Below are 16,498 nucleotides of genomic sequence, written 5' to 3' on the forward strand. Positions count from 1 at the left end.
GGAAATAGGCAATGGAGGTGCCAAACAGCATCTGATCCTTTCTCCACTGTAAGCACAGGGTTACCTAATAATCTCTTTTTGACTAGTTGGCAGGTTCCCTTGCTGTCCCCTATCCTTATATCCCTTATGCCACTTATCACTGTATTTTCTATGACTGTTCATCCCTAAACCCTCTATGCCTTATTAAAGTGTGATTGCAGCCTCAAATCTCCCTGCCATCATGGTCTTTCCCAGCAAGTACCTAAAGAAGCAGGCATGCCTGCCCATTTTATAAATTAGCAACTCATAATGCCCATGTCATTTCTTACTGAACTATCCTAACAAACTTGTAACCCACATAAATCAGAATTTCTATATATGAACAACAAAGTACAGCAGTAAGAGATAGAAAGAGAAATCACATTTAAAATAAGTGTAGACAATATAAAATATTTGGGAGTCTACCTGTCGAGGCAAACCCAGGAACTATATGAACACAATTACAAAACACTTTTCACACAAATAAAATCAGATCTAAACAAATCGGAAAATATCAATTGCTCATGGGTAGGCCAAGTGAATATAATAAAAATGACAATTCTACCTAAATTAATTTACTTATTCAGTGCCATATCAAACTACCAAGAAAATCTTTCATAGAGCTAGAAAAAGTAATAAAATTCATCTGAAAGAACAAAAGGTCAAGAATATAAAGGGAATTAATGAAAAAATGCAAAGGAAGGCTAGTAGCCTAGCTGTACCAGATCTAAAACTGTATTATAAAGCAGCAACCATCAAAACTATTTGGTACTGGCTAAGAAACAGAGTGGTGGATCAGGGGAATAGGTTAGGCACAAAAAACACAGCAGTAAATGAATATAGCAATATCCTTGTTTGATAAACCCAAAGACTCTAGTCCCCAGGATAAGAATTTGCTATTTGACAAAAACTGCTGGGAAAACTGGAAAATAGTTTGGCAGAAACTAGGTATAGACAAACATCTTACACCATATACCAAAGTAAAGTCAAGATGGATACAAGATCTAGACAAAAAGGATGATGCCACAGGCAAATCAGAAAAGGAAGGAACAGTTTACTCGTCAGAGAGGTGAAGAATTTATGACCAAAGATGAGATAGAGAACATTATGAAATACAAAATGGATCATTTTGATTACATTAAATTAAAAAGGTTTTGCACAAACAAAACAAATGCAACCAAGATTAGAAGAAAAGCAATAAGCTGGGAAACCATTTTTAAAGCCAGTGTTTCTGATAAAGGCCTCATTTCTAAAATATATTGAGAACTAACAAACTTGTACCTTGTCACCTTGCCTATAGGCTCTCTATATCTTCCACAGAGCTGCAAAAATAATCTTCCTAAAAACCAAGCAGTAACAACAACCAGCATTATCACTTTCCAGTTCAAAAACCTTTTAGTGATTCCTGAATTATCTTAGGCTAAAATATTATTAATTTTTTTTTTGGTGAAGCAATTGGGGTTAAGTGACTTGCCTAGGGTCACACAGCTAGTAAGTGTCAAGTGTCTGAGGCCAGATTTGAACTCAGGTCCTCCTGAATCCAGGGCTGGTGCTCTATCCACTGTGCCACCTAGCTGCCTCCTTTTAAATTTTTATTTATTTATTTATTGGTTTATTATTTATTACTAAATTCCTTAGTCCCTATAATCTAGCTCCAAATTATCTTTACAACCCCTCTAATTCCTCTAAATATACACTCTACTTGGTCTCCCATCCCTGTGCAACTGCACATGCCATTCTGGATGCTTCAAATGCACTTGTTCCTCATCTTCATATTTTAAGAATGCTTCTCTTCCTTTAAACCCAGCTCAGCTATGCCCAAAGGGCTACGGGATTGTACATACCCTTTGACCCAGTAACATCACTACTAGGTCTGTATCACAAAAATATAGAAAATGGAAAAGAGGGGTAGCTAGGTGGTACAGTGGATAGAGCGCCAGCCCTGGATTCAGGAGGACCTGAGTTCAAATCCAGCTTCAGACACTTGACACTAGCTGTGTGACCCTGGGCAAGTCACTTAAACCCAAATGCCTCACCAAAAAAAAGGGGGGGGAAGGACCTACATATACAAAAATATTTATAGCAGTTCTTTGTGGTGGCAAAGAATTGGAAATTATGGGGCGGAGCCAAGATGGCGGAGGAAAGACATTAACACTCAGAGAGCTCCTGATACAATTACCCCAAAAACAGCAATAAAAGAACTCCTGGAGCAGAAAACACAAAAATATGGGCTGAGATTATTCTCCAGATATAGATAATTTACAGGGGGCCATGCTGGGCTATGAGTAAAGTCCAACCCCATGATCACACTGCCAGAGCAATTTACTCCAGAGCCTCTGAATCAGCTACAGCACTAGCATCTTCTAGAACTGAGCATACGGTTGGGTGAGATGGCTGAATGGCTGGGTGGGGGGGGAAGTGCAGGGGTATCAGCAGGACCTAGGGAGGAGGTCGGTTGTCCCACCCCAGTGGGGAACCAGGAAGAAATCCTGATTGAGGCCCAGGTGGGGGAGGGGCACAGGCTTGTCAAAGCTAAGGAAATCAAAGGAATGCCCATCAATTGGAGAATGGCTGAACAAGTTGTGGTATATGAATGTAATGGAATACTATTGTGCTGTAAGAAATGATGAGCAGGCAGATTTCAGAAAAACCTGGAAAGACTTAAGTGGACTGATGCTGACTGAAGTGAGCAGAACCAGGAGAACATTATACACAGGAGTAGCAACACTGTGTGATGATTAACTGTGATAGATTTGGCTCTTCTCAGCAGTGCAATGATCCAAGACAATTTCAAAGAACTCATGATAGAAAATGTTCTCTACATCCTGAAAAAATAACTATGGATTCTGAATGCAGATTGAACCATACTGTTCCCACTTGTGTGTGTGTGTGTGTTTTTTGAAGTTTTTCCCTTTTGTTCTCGTTCTTCTTTCACAATATGACTAATGCAGAAATATGTTTAATGTGATTGTACATATATAACCCATATCAGACTGCTGTCTTGGGGAGGGAGAAAAATTTGGAACTAAAAATCTTATGAAAAAAAATGTTGAAAACTATCTTTACATGTAACTAGAAAATAATAAAATACTTTTATGATTTAAAAAAAAATAGCTCAGGTAACATCTTCTCTGTGTATTCTTCCTTTATAAATCCTCACTTGATCAAAGTGTTCTCTCCCTCCTCAAATTTTCTTAGATCACTCTGGATCTCTCCTTTGTCTCCATCATTCCCTACCTGGTATTAATCTAGTGTACACATGATAACCACCCCAGTAGAAAATAAGATCTTTGAGGGTAAAGGCTATCATTTTTTAGTCTATCTCCAGGACCTTGAACAGTCACTTAAGAAACATTGTTGAATGACAGTGTTTGTAACTGATAACATTTATTTACCAATTTATTCTGAGTACCCTTCTTTTTGAAATCACATTAATTTCCATAATAATTATTGATTTGCTGATTTACCATAGGTGTTATTATTCAGGATGATTAAAATGATACTAACTACAAGAATGGCTTTTCATTATTATTTGACACCATCTAAGACTTTGGTACAGCAAATAATTTAGATATGAAAGACACAGCTGAAGTTCAACTTGGAAAATATTTCCATCTTTATTACTGCTTTATAACCAAATAGTCTCCCTTGTTTTGTTAGGAACTAGGACTGCATAGAATTCCCTGAGGTTTTCAAACTGGAAGCACAAGGGAGGGGCAAAAACAGTGCAGAATAGCAGCTGCTTATTGAAGGAAGAATAAAGTTTGGTATGTACACACACTCTCTCTCTCTCTCTCTCTCTCTCACACACACACACACACACACACACACACACACACACACACACACACACACACAGCCTGTTAAGAAAACAAATGCAAACAGTTGCAACTTTCCTAACCATTTTATAAGGTAAATTTGTTATATCCAATCAAACAATAACAGACATTTAAAATTTTCCACATAAACATAACATGTTTAAAATTTTCAAAGGCTCCAAAGCAATATAGCCTCTATGCAAAATCCTTTCACAACATAGTAACAACAAACTTCACTTCCTTGAAACAGAATACTTGGAATCAGAGTCCCTGCTTACCCATCAACTAGAACCTGCTAGACAAATACTGAAAAATGTTTCTAGCTAGATCTAAGAGTGGAGGGAGTCTCGTGGGACTAGTATGATCAGACCCCATGCACCAAATAAAAGCAAGTGCTTGTCTCAATTATCTCAGAAAAATAGAAAATGCCAGCCTCCAGGTACTTACTTGTCCATCCATCGTTCAGCACTACAACTGCTAAACAGCGATTTAGTACATAGGTAATAACAGTTATTATAAAAATAATATTAATGGTTAGCATTAAAGTTATGGTGCCTTAAAGTTTGCAGACTGCTACACAATTATCATCTCATTTGATTCTTAAAATATCCCAGGAAAAAGGTACTGTTATTATTATTCTTGTTTTAAAGATGAGGAAACTAAAGCTGAAGAACATTTAATGACTTTCCTGGGGTTAAAAAGTTAGCTAAATGTCCAGCATTTGGAAGCTTTTCCCTGGTTCATTTTCAATTTTGTAAAAAACAATGCAGTACTATGGTTGTATTTCGGGTACTTTGGACTTTTATTACACGACTGGCTCACCTCTTTATCTACTCATATATACAAGTCTTCAATGAATATTGTTTATGCAGCTTCTCAAAACTAAAAGTCCTATCTACAACAACCATACATCTCTTTCCATTACACCTGGAGTCACTTCCGTTTTAATTCTTCTAACATCTATATCAAGATAGCATCACCAGCAGCATATTAGTAATAAAAAATGGGCATTTATAGAGGCTACCAGATCAACATTATTGAAAGGTACTATACAATTTCCCAACTGGATAGTCCAGGCAAATTTTTCCTATTCATTTTATGATAGTAATTATGATAAATTAGAGGGGAAAAAAGTTCTGGAATTTCTACAATATTCAGTTAAAAACTGTTAAAATATTTATTGTAACAAAGATTTTCAAAAAAATTTCAAATCAAAAATCTGATCAAGCAATAAGGTTTTTAACATTTTTAAATTTTAATTAATTTTTGAGTTTTGAGCCCAACCATGTACTAGAGAAGGCAAAAGGTTCACACAGATGTGGGGGGGGTGGAGAGAAACCATATAATATATAGTTCCATATATCAGTTCTTTCTATGGAGGTGGATCATATCTTTCTTCATAGGTCCTTTGTAGTTGATTTAAGTATTCATCTTGCTCAGAATAACAATGAATTACTCTTTGAACAATATTGCTATTACTATACATAATGTTCTCTTGGTTCTGTTCATTTCAATTTTCATTATTTCAAGCAAGTCTTTCCATTTTGTTTTCTAAAATTAACCTGCTCATCATTTCTTAGAGCACAGTAGTATTCCATGACAATCATATACCCAACTAATTCATCCACTTCCCAACCGATGGGTATCCCCTCAATTTCAGTTCTTTGCCACCACAAAGAGAGCTATTATAAACATTTTAGAACATATAGGTTCTTTTCCTTTTTTCCCTGATGGCCTTAGGAAACAGACCTAACTGTGGTATTGCTAGGTCAAAGGGCATATACACAATTTTATAGCTGTTTGGGCATAATTCTACATTGCTCTACAAAATGGTTGGATCAGTTCACAGTTCTACAAACATGTATTAGTGTCCCAATTTTTCCACATCCTCTCCAACATTTGTATTTGTTGTTTTCCCCTTCTATCATTTCAGCCAATCTGATAGGTATCAGATGATATCTCAAAGTTGTTTTGATTTTAATTTCTCTAATCAATAATTATTTAGAGCATTTCTCATGTAACTAGTAATAGCTTTGATTTCTTCTAAAAACTGTTCATATCATTTATCCATTTATCAATTGGGGAATGACTCATTTTCTTATAAATTTGACAAAGTTCTCTATATATTTGAGAGATGAGACCTTTAATCAAGAAATTAAATTCCCTCCCCCCAATTTTCTGTTTCTCTTCTAATTTTGGCTACATAATGCAAAACCTTTTTAATTTAATGTAATCAAAATTATCCATTTTACACCTAAAAATACTCACTCTCTCTTCTTTATTCATAAGAAATAAATCTGATAGGTAATATGTTCCATGTTCTTCTATTTTCCTATGACATTTCCCTTTATATATAGGCATGTATCCATTTTGACCTTATCTTGTTAAACAGTATAAGATATTGGTTTATACTTAATTTCTGCCAGACTTCTTTCCAGTTTATTCCCAAACAATTTTTACCAAATAGTGAATTCTTATCCCAAAAGCTTAAATCTTTACATTTATCAAACATAAGGTTATCATAATCATTTATTACTGTGCTGTATATATATTTCACTGATAGACCTTTTTATTTCTTAGCCAGTTACCAGATAGCTTTGATAATTACCACCTTATAATACAGTTTAAAATCTAGTACTGATAAGCAATAAGGTTTTATTAATATTATCTCGAATAATAAAAATTTGTAGCCAACAAGGAAATACTTATCTAAAACACTGCAATGGATCTCATTTATGTGATTATTCCTTCAGTGCAAAGCACAATTCCCATGTATGCCTTCTCATCTTTTTCAACAGTCCATGTTCTTCTGTGGGTCCTCCATAGACAGTCTGTACACCAAACGTATGTGTGTGTGCACATCCACATGCACACAGCCTTCCTACAGGTGTTTTTGAAAAATATTTTGAGGGTGCTAATGGAGGAACCTGACTAGGTCCATCTGTCTGGCCCACCTGTTTTTCTAATCATATAGTTCCTCAGAGTTAACCATTTCTTTACTTCTTAGTGTTAGGAGTCATCACTAGAAATATATTACAACTTATTTATACCCACAAAGAATCTCCATTTTAAGGAAAACACTCAGGCTAACCATCTTTTCATTTTTCTCCAGGCTATATACTTGACTCTCCAGACTTTCTCTACCATGCCTCCATGCCCAATACTTGCTTCATCTCTTTCCCACCTCATTCCTACCCCAAAGCTTTTCAGCTTCCTTTAATGTGTTCTAAGTCTTCTCTCATTAAAATATACACGCAGAAAGGGAAGAGAGCTTCTTTCTTTCTGCTTCTATCTGTATTCCCAGTAATTAGCATAATATCTGGCAAAAAGTAATCACCCCCAAAATGCTTAGTGATAAAGCTTTGAATTAGCCACAACTTATAATTCCTTGGAAAGTGTGGTATCCTATAATTCCCAACCATAGGCCATCACCAAGAGATTATTTCTGTTAGAAATATGGATCAGGAGCAGTTAGGTGGCGCAGCAGATAGAGCACCGGCCCTGGATTCAGGAGGACCTGAGTTCAAAGCCGACCTCAGACAGGTGACACTTATTAGCTGTGTGACCCTGGGCAAGTCACTTAACCCCAATTGCCTCAAAAAAAAAAAAAAGAAAGAAAGAAATATGGATCATTGTACACAAGGTGGGCATTTGGGGACTGCTAAAACTTCCTTACATGACTTACCAAATGCCCTATACCTCTCTCACTTCAATTTTTGGCCTGATTCATTCATATGTAATGTTTGACCTGATTATAAGTAGTGATGTATTCACTCAACAGACTTAGCCATCCAACGGCATAGCTTAATCCAGACAGGAGATATTTTGTTTATTTTTTCCTAACTAAAGAGATTAGACTACTCTCTTTTAAATAATCATGATTCTCACTGAAGATACTTCTGTAATGTTTAGGCACTTCGTGGCCCTGATATCAGAGTGTCTGTAGGATCTTGCCTCTTTCAAACCAAGCCTTGGAGGAAGTCATCCTCCATGACTGAAGCAAACAACTCTGGTGAGCCTAATTTTTCCTGTTTTATTCCTTGTTTTACATTTAAAAGAATTCATTTTAGTTACCTCTGTGGTTGCATCTTTCGAGCAATTTTAAATTATGCATATAAGATTATTTGATAGAGTATAGTCTTTAAGACTATATTTTGGCAATCAATAAACAATAAGCACAGTAGACTCATATTTTACCTTTCAGTCAGTTGTGATTGTAAAGATAGAGCAAGAGTAGAATAACATGCAAAATTTACTTGTTCTCAACTCACATTTCAGAGGATACAACCAAGATAAAAACATTATTTTCATAAGGACTGATTTTTATAAGGACCACTGACTGTGTGAATGAGAAGCAGAGCACCTAGCTACGTCATACCTATGACAACAAAATGCTGAAGTTTGCACCAGATGGAATGATGATAAAGAATTCCAGTTAAAATTCACTTTTAAAAAATCTAGTAAAAAACCTACAAGTGACTTCTTCCGCCCAAGAACTCCACAAAACATAAGGCAAAAGCACCCACCTGCTTTACCCTCAACTTCAGAAGTGTCCACAGTCTAAGACACCAAGAACCGCTAGCCCCCCAAAATGTAAAACAAAAACAAAACTATGAACTATAACCAACCTTAATGAAGTTCATTCAACAAGCCCTTCCCCACCACCCACCAAGCTACCAGGCAAAGATGTACTTAGCCTACTTGGACCCAGAAGCATACAAAAAAAATGAAATCTCATACCCCGCTCCCCCTTTTCTAGTACTGTCGAGATCCAAGCGCTAAACTGTAGACATTTGGTGAAGCCCTGATAGCCAGCACTGTGGCAGCACTCTTAGCTGCAAAAGATTTCTGCAGGAGAACAGAAAACCAGAGGAAAGGGGCACATTGGGGCTCAACCCCACAACCTGACACTGCTCCTTCCCTGAAGAGTCTCAGAGATCCAAACTCCAAATGACAGAATTCAACCCAGGCTGTAAGAACACCGGCTTGACAATGCTCTGAACTGAGCAAGATACAGTTTGACTGGGGGGTTAGGGGGTGGGAGCCTGATAAGAGTACTGAAAAAGAGGACTTTGGAGTTCACTGCTCAGTCAAGGTCAAGTCAGATGGAAAAAAAATCTTATATGGGGCCACATCAATTGTACCAACCAATCCAATCTACAAACGGTATCTGCAAAGTGAGAAAAAGAAACTTATGTTCTGTTCTTTGTTGTAATGCCTTCTCCCCCGCCCCCCACCATGTCCCTAGAATGAAGTGTATTAAAAATTTTTTAAGGATGAAAATAAATGGTCAACTGAAGAAAAGGACTTTTTAAAATTAGTTTAACAGTACTGTCTTCCAAGGATGATAAAACTACCATACTTGGACCCTAACAAGACAAGTGCCAGACACATTTACCAGGGAGGCAGAGGGGCAGCTTGGTGGTGCAGGGGATAAAGCACCAGCCATGGATTCAGGAGGACCTGAGTTCAAATCTGGACTCAGACACTTAACACTTACTAGCTGTGTGACCCTGGGCAAGTCACTTAACCCCCACTGCCCAGCAAAAATAAATAAATAAATGAATGAATGAATAAATAAATAAACAAACAAGTAAATGAATAACCAGGGAGGCAGAAATGGAATTAAAGAGAACAAAGACATTGGAAAAGCAGCCAGGGTGGAACGGATGTATGAACGGATGGATACATTCACACATATACATGTACACATACGTGTTCATAAAAATTATTTATATATGAGATCCATGCTAGAAATGACACAATTGCGAGGGTCTTGAAGAATCAATATACAAGATAGCAGATGGTAGGGGAAGAAAACAAAGATGTGGACAAAATTTCAGACCTCATTACTGAGAAATGGCAACTTGAAAAATCATCAATAACTATTCTCTCATTTATAAAAATGTTTATGAGAATCATATACAAATTAAATAAGGACATATTCAATGAGAATACTACTATGCAACAAATAGGCTTTAACAACAAACTGCATTATTACCACTTCACAACTGATCGAAAAACCTGCAAAATATCTCACGATGCATACTCTTTGGTCATGTAGAAGAACAGAGGAAAATGCCACCTTATAGAGTTTTTTTAAAAAAAACAAGATGTCCCACCCACTCACATAAGAATATCAGTCTAGATTCCTTAAACCTGTTCAATGACGCTCTCGTGGCAGAAAACAAACGATCAAACTGGGAGCTTTATGCTTGCCAAAGTTGTTTTGCCAGTATGATGTAGGAAATTCGGTGTGCACAGTCTATGCTGAAGGGAGTTTCCTGTGGATGATGAGGCCTTCCAGATGCTATTGTCTGAGGATGACTGTGCTGCTTTAATCGAGCTCTGGAATGCCCCCAAGCTCAGAGCCTCTCATAAGAGATCTGTTATTAGTCAAAAAACACCCCAAACAAACCACACACAGCTCAGTGGATGAAGAATATCTATTGCCCAGATTATAATAGGTGTCTGGACGGTCAACTTGCCCCAGATACACACACACACACACACACACACACACACACACACACACACACACACACACACTGAAGTTCAAATGGACAAGCTGGGCCCAGAGTTGAATAAGAGGAAGGGGAACAAGGTGACATGGCTTCAGGAAAATGCTAAATTCCTTTCATAAACCTAAGTTTCCCATTGTGAAAATAACAACACTCTTTCCAAAAGCCCATCTTTTTAATACCAACATTTTATCAGACCTATCATATGGCAGCAAAACAAAAATACAGCAGTCTCCAAAAAATAAAATATATTCTTATTAGAGGGCAACAGAAAGGCACATGGTGGGTGTGCACAAGCAGCAGCAAGAACAAGAAAAACAAGCTGCAAACATATGCTAGGAAACAAGAAGGTTTCACTAGTAGCCTAATAACATCAGTAGAGAGGAAGACATTTGGCATGGTGGTGGACCCCTACTGGCAAACTTACAGACAGGATGAGTCACACAGGATGGACAGGCATGGATCTGCATTATTAGAGGGAATTTAAAATCAATGAGACCACAGTTATAAGAGAATTCCATCTTGTCGGAATCAGCTCAAAGCTCTTAACTTTTCAAGATCTTTTCCAGTTTGTGAGCTATTTCGTTTATGCTTTTATTGCCTGATAAACATGCTATCTTAACTGAAATATCTTTTAAATTCATTCATCAATGCTTGATTGGTTTACCTTTCGCATGGATTTCCTCACTATTTGGTCTTGCCCAGCCTCCCTTCCCAAATTCATAGAAGCACCATTTCTACATTTTCATATACCACTTTGAGGAATGCATCCAAACAATGGTTCTTATATCACTGATGATGAAAATAGCTCATTATAGAAAATGTTTACATATTTATCCAATTTTTCATCTATCTAGTCCCCTGCCAACTTCATCTAAGAATACTCTTAGGCAGCTAGGTGGCACAGTGGATAGAGCACCGGCCCTGGAGTCAGGAGGACCTGAGTTCAAATCCGACCTCAGACACTTAAGGCTTACTAGCTGTGTGACCCTAGGCAAGTCACTTAACCCCAATTGCCTCACTAAAAAAAACCAAAAGAATATTCTTATGGTAATATGGCTTGTTAGAACCAAATGCCAATTCTTCTTTAGACACATTTTAATTTTTAACTATTTTTCATTATTTTTAAAAGGACATGATGGGGGCAGCTAGGTGGCGAAGTGGATAAAGCACCAGCCCTGAATTCAGGAGGACCTGAGTTCAAATCCAACCTCAAACACTTGACACTTACTAGCTGTGTGACTCTGGGCAAGTCACTTAACCCTCATTGCCCTGCAAAAAATTAAAAAAAAAATTTTAAAAGGACATGATGTTCTTAATTCCTTCCCATAAACCTCTATAGTATTTACAGTTGAATTTGTATCTAAAACCAGTCTTGTTCTTTCTTACTGGCTTTCTGTCTGGCAGAGATCAGGCAAACTAATAACTAAGGCAGTTAAGGGGCTCTCTTAGTGTAGTTCTCATGGGAAATGTGTTATACTCTTTAAATTTTTACTTGGATGTACTAATAATCAAATTGCCTTAGTCTGGTTCCCACTTTTTGGCATGGAAACATCATCTGAATAGATGAAGTTAAGGGTAAGCTGCTTCAATTTTTTACAATGTTTTCCCACCTTAACTCAAATTTTCTGCCCCCAAAATGTTTATTACTTTTAAAAAAGAGAGAGAGAATTGATTGAATGACTGGATCCACTAGTTGTGGTTAATAGCCTAGGTTCAACTTTGAGGAAGGAATGTAGTTGATTTTTCTGAAACGAACCCCTTCAGCATTTCTTACAGCACAATAGTATTCAGTCGCAATCACATGCCATAACTTGTTTAGCTTTTCCCCAATTGATGGGCATCCCCCCAGTTTCTAAGATTCTTTGCCACTACAAAAAGAGCGGCTATCAATATTTCTGTACCTTTTGGTCCTTTTTCTTTTCTTCATCTAGTAGTGATATTGTAGAGTCAAAGGGGTAACTAAACTTCTTGAGAAAGCTGTTTATATATGCTGTCTCCACTTCCTTCCCTTTCAATAGATTCTAAACCCTTGGCAATCTCATTCTTACCTCATCATTCAATTAAAACTACTCTTCCCAAAGATATGGACTATCTCTTCATTGATATATCTAATCACTGACTTTTCTCAATCTGTACCCTTCTTGACCTCTCTGCAGCATTTGACATCATCAATCATCCTTTTCTTCTGGATACTCTCTCCTCTTACAGGCATTCATGGCATTTTTCCCTTCTGGTTCTCCACCTATCTGTCTAACTGTTCCTTCTCAGTCAACCTTTTTTCTGGACTTTCATTTGGGTCATGCCCAATAACTTATGGGTGTGGTCCCTCCCAAGCTTTGTCCCTGGTCCTCTTCTCTTCCTCTATCTTGCCTGGTGAGCTCTTTCAACTTCAATGAGTTCAATGAATAATTAATGTATATGCAGATGCTTCATAGATCTATATACTCAGCCCTAACCTCTCTCATGAGCTCCAGCCTCCCATGACCAACTGCCTTCTGGACATCTCAAACTGGTTTCCCTTTTACAAACTTCAGAGTTACACAATTATTAACTATTGAATACAGTGGCTCTAGCCTCTAAGTCCACATATCTACTATTTTTTTTCTTGAAAATTTGTCCACATTTGTCTCTGTTGCCTCACTACTCTCAATCTCTTGGTCTTACTCATTTCTCTCCTGAAATTGTTCACAACAGTAACCAATGCCTCCTAATACACTATATCCAATATCTCCTTTTCAGTTCTCATCCTCACTTCTCCTTGGCAAGGAAAATCCCCATACATGCACCTTCCATATATAAGATGGAGAAAACAGGGGCAGCTAGATGGCGCAGTAGATAGAGCACTGGCCCTGGAGTCAGGAGGTCCTGAGTTCAAATTTGGCCTTAGACACTTAACACTTACTAGCTGTGTGACCCTAGGCAAGCCACTTAACCCCAATTGCCTCACAAAACCCCCCCAAAAACAAAAACAAAACAAATAAGATGGGGAAAACAGTGCTTATGATAGCTAACTCTGGAGTTATTAGGCATGTCCAAATGAGATAATGTATGTAAAGCACTTTGCAAACATTAAGTTATTCTGAATGTCAGATATTATTCATGATATGAGACTACTGGATGTACAGGTGTCAAACAACAGGCTCATTGATGTGAAGACACCATCTATTAAAATAAAGCTGATAAGGTCACCAAGATAACCTCTAATGGAATATTCAATTGTCTTCTCATCCTGGGACCCTGCCACAAATGTTTAGAATATTCAAAAAAGTGATTATTTCTCCTTAAATGAGCATATATCAACAAAGTGAATTACTGGATGTCTAAAGGAAACTAGTAAGATAAAACAAGTGTTTTCTTTATCCACATCCTCACAGGCAACAGACAATGAACAGAAAGGGTCTAAAATGCCATTTGCTCTTACTGAATTCATCTCCTAGTCACATTTCCATTATCACAGAATTTTGGGTTTAGTAACTGCAAATCTGTGATTCAACATTTTCTGTGACCCAAGTTTACTGATTTTTGCTCCCAATTTTTATAACTATTTATATCTGTTTTGTTCACACTCATGTTCAGGGTTTTTTGATTCCACAAATATTTGTTAAATAGCACTTTTCACTCTATTTAAAATGTTCAAATGGATCACAGGTCTGGAGTAAAAGTCTTCAGAAGGTCTTGTAGCCCAACCCCCTCTTTTTACAAAAGAGGAAACTAAGGCCCAGGGAGGTTAACTGACTTGCTCAAAGTCATTCATGTGATAAATAAGTATCAGAGGCAGCATCTGAACCCACTCAAGTAATTTTACTCCAGAGCTAGGGATTTTTCCTCTGTACCACACTTGGGGAGCTCATAAATTAAAAGTTCTAAAAGGGATAAAGTACTTAACATGAGGAAAATAGATGTCTATGTTACTCAGCCCAATAACAGTACTGAAAAATATCAAATAATTGTCAAAATTACTAAATAGTACTTCATACTTCATACACAGTACTTCAGAAACTGTTTAAGGTATTGTTGCAATTGTTACCATAACTTAATTTTAATATTCCAATTCAAAAGAGAGACAAAAAATTGATTAGTACTGAAATCCATTAAGACACCTGAAACAATATCTTCTATTTGCAGAATATGCCACTTTATATGAATACGATTAATGTCACCAAGTCAGTGAACAAGATTTATAATCTTAATTTATCATATTAGTTAAATGTTCAGACAGAAGAATGACTCAGGATGAGATCAAACTTCAAACTCAGAAACAAAAAGAGGAACATCTCTATTCCTCCTATAGGCTAAAAGCAAAGCAATAAATGGCTTGAAATGTTCAAGGTGGTCAAGAGCACAACATACTACCATAACACTACTGGATACTCGCCAACTCAAAAATCACCCATTTTTGTTTCCCTTCTAAGCTTAATGAGATTTACCTGCTCTTCCTATCCCAGGAGAAATTTAACAGCCTAATGTCCTCCTTCTACCTCTTCTTTGCTTGAGACAAGCTTCATAAATGAAACAAGCAAACCACTGATTGACCATAAACAGACAAACAAGTTTTAGACATCTCCCTCTCTAATGAGTCTCTTACCCAAAGTTATTAATTAAAGTTAGAATTAACTCTGCCCTCCTCTCTTTCCTCCCCCAGGAGCACATCGGGTTCCTATTTGCACCTGGGGTATATGGTCCAAGAGTCCCAAAGTCCGAGAATCAAAAAAGAAAAAGACCTTTAGAAATCGTTTAATTCAACCTCCCCTCTCATCGAAAAGCAAACAGCGCCAGAAAAGGGAATCTACCAAGTCCAAGGTTATGCAGGTAGTAAAGAACCAGAACCTGGACCAAGGCCTAGAATCCAGCATTCTTGCCACTTGACCCCGAACCATCAGTTAGGAGGTCGGACATCATAGATTCGGAACCTGAAAGGTCCTTAGGGATCACCCAAGCCAGGGGTTCTTTAACCATTAACTTGTTTTTCCAATATTGTGATAAGTGTCTGTCAAGACAGTTCGTTTCCTTTGGTATTTTATCTTATGCATTTTAAACCATTCCGAAAAAACTTCACTTGACTAATGTGGTGGGAGGGGGTCTATGAAATAATGGTTAAGAATCCTTGTTTAGGCCCTAGCTTCTTTAAAACTGTGCGTCGAGACCCCATATGGGTCTTAAACCTTTTCCCCTCGCGACCCCGGGTATAAGTAGGTAGACGTAACTCTTTACTGTTGCCAACCCCCTCATCCAGCAGGTGGAAAAGGGTCCCGGGAGGCTCGGGGGCAGGGAACGCGTCCTTTTGGGTCTCTACATCGCCAGGACAAGGCACGCAGTAGGCGCTAAATAAGCTTGCTCAAAAATCGAATAACTGCCTTATAGCCCACAGTCCGGCGGTCTACACTGGAGGCAGGGAGCGCTCCCAGTCTCCGGATCCCCATTTTTCTATGGCCCCGACGGGAGATCGCAGAAGGTCCCGGATAAGAACCAGGAGCCACTAGAGCCGGGGGCCGCGCTCCCGCCCCTCCCAGTCCTGCGCCCCTGGGGGCGCGCGGGCGCTCCCGTCCAGCCCCCGACACCCTTGGGCGCACGTTCCTTACGGTCCCCGGTACCGCTTTGGGCGCTCGCGCCCGGCCAGACGCGGGGACGCGCGCCTCCTCCCGAGGGCCAGGGGAGGAGACGCCAGGGGACCCGGCGGGGCTCGAGCGCCCAACGCCCGGGCCGGTCGGGGCGGGAAACGGTAACCGCTGCTATAACGGACTCGCCTCCAGCCCGAGCCGGCCCCCTCCCCCTCTCCGCACGCCCGGAGCAGAGGAGAGGAAGAAGCCCAGAGCGGCCCCCCCGGGCGTACTCCAACCCTCCTCCCGCGCCCGGGCCGAGGCTGCCTGACGGAGCCGATGAGGACGCTCCTCCCGCCGCCAGGACGCGCCCCTCCGGGTCCCCTCGGCGGCTCTAGGCTCTGAGCGGACTCTCCTCTTCCATCTCGGAGGCTCGCTCCCGCCGCTCCGTCCTCTCCTCAGCAGTCCGCCCCAAGTCATGCACCTGTGCTCGGGGTGGGGGATCCCTCGGCGGCGGCGCTTCGGCGGTCCGGCCGGCAGCCACTGGGTGGTTACCCTACCACAAAAACCAAAGTCGCCGCCGGCCACTCCACAGCGGCTG

General features: G+C 39.2%; 1 protein-coding gene across 1 annotated transcript in view; it reads right to left on the reverse strand.

Annotated features, from left to right (window-relative positions):
• Positions 1-16,498, reverse strand: part of CLGN (calmegin) — a 74,738-nt gene extending 58,240 nt beyond the window's left edge. The window contains exon 1 of the mRNA XM_043971923.1: positions 16,382-16,498. The gene's annotated coding sequence lies outside the window, so the exon portion shown is untranslated. The remainder of the gene's footprint in view (positions 1-16,381) is intronic.

The sequence above is a fragment of the Dromiciops gliroides genome, chromosome 6 (assembly GCF_019393635.1).
Source record: "Dromiciops gliroides isolate mDroGli1 chromosome 6, mDroGli1.pri, whole genome shotgun sequence".
Lineage (NCBI taxonomy): Eukaryota > Metazoa > Chordata > Mammalia > Microbiotheria > Microbiotheriidae > Dromiciops > Dromiciops gliroides.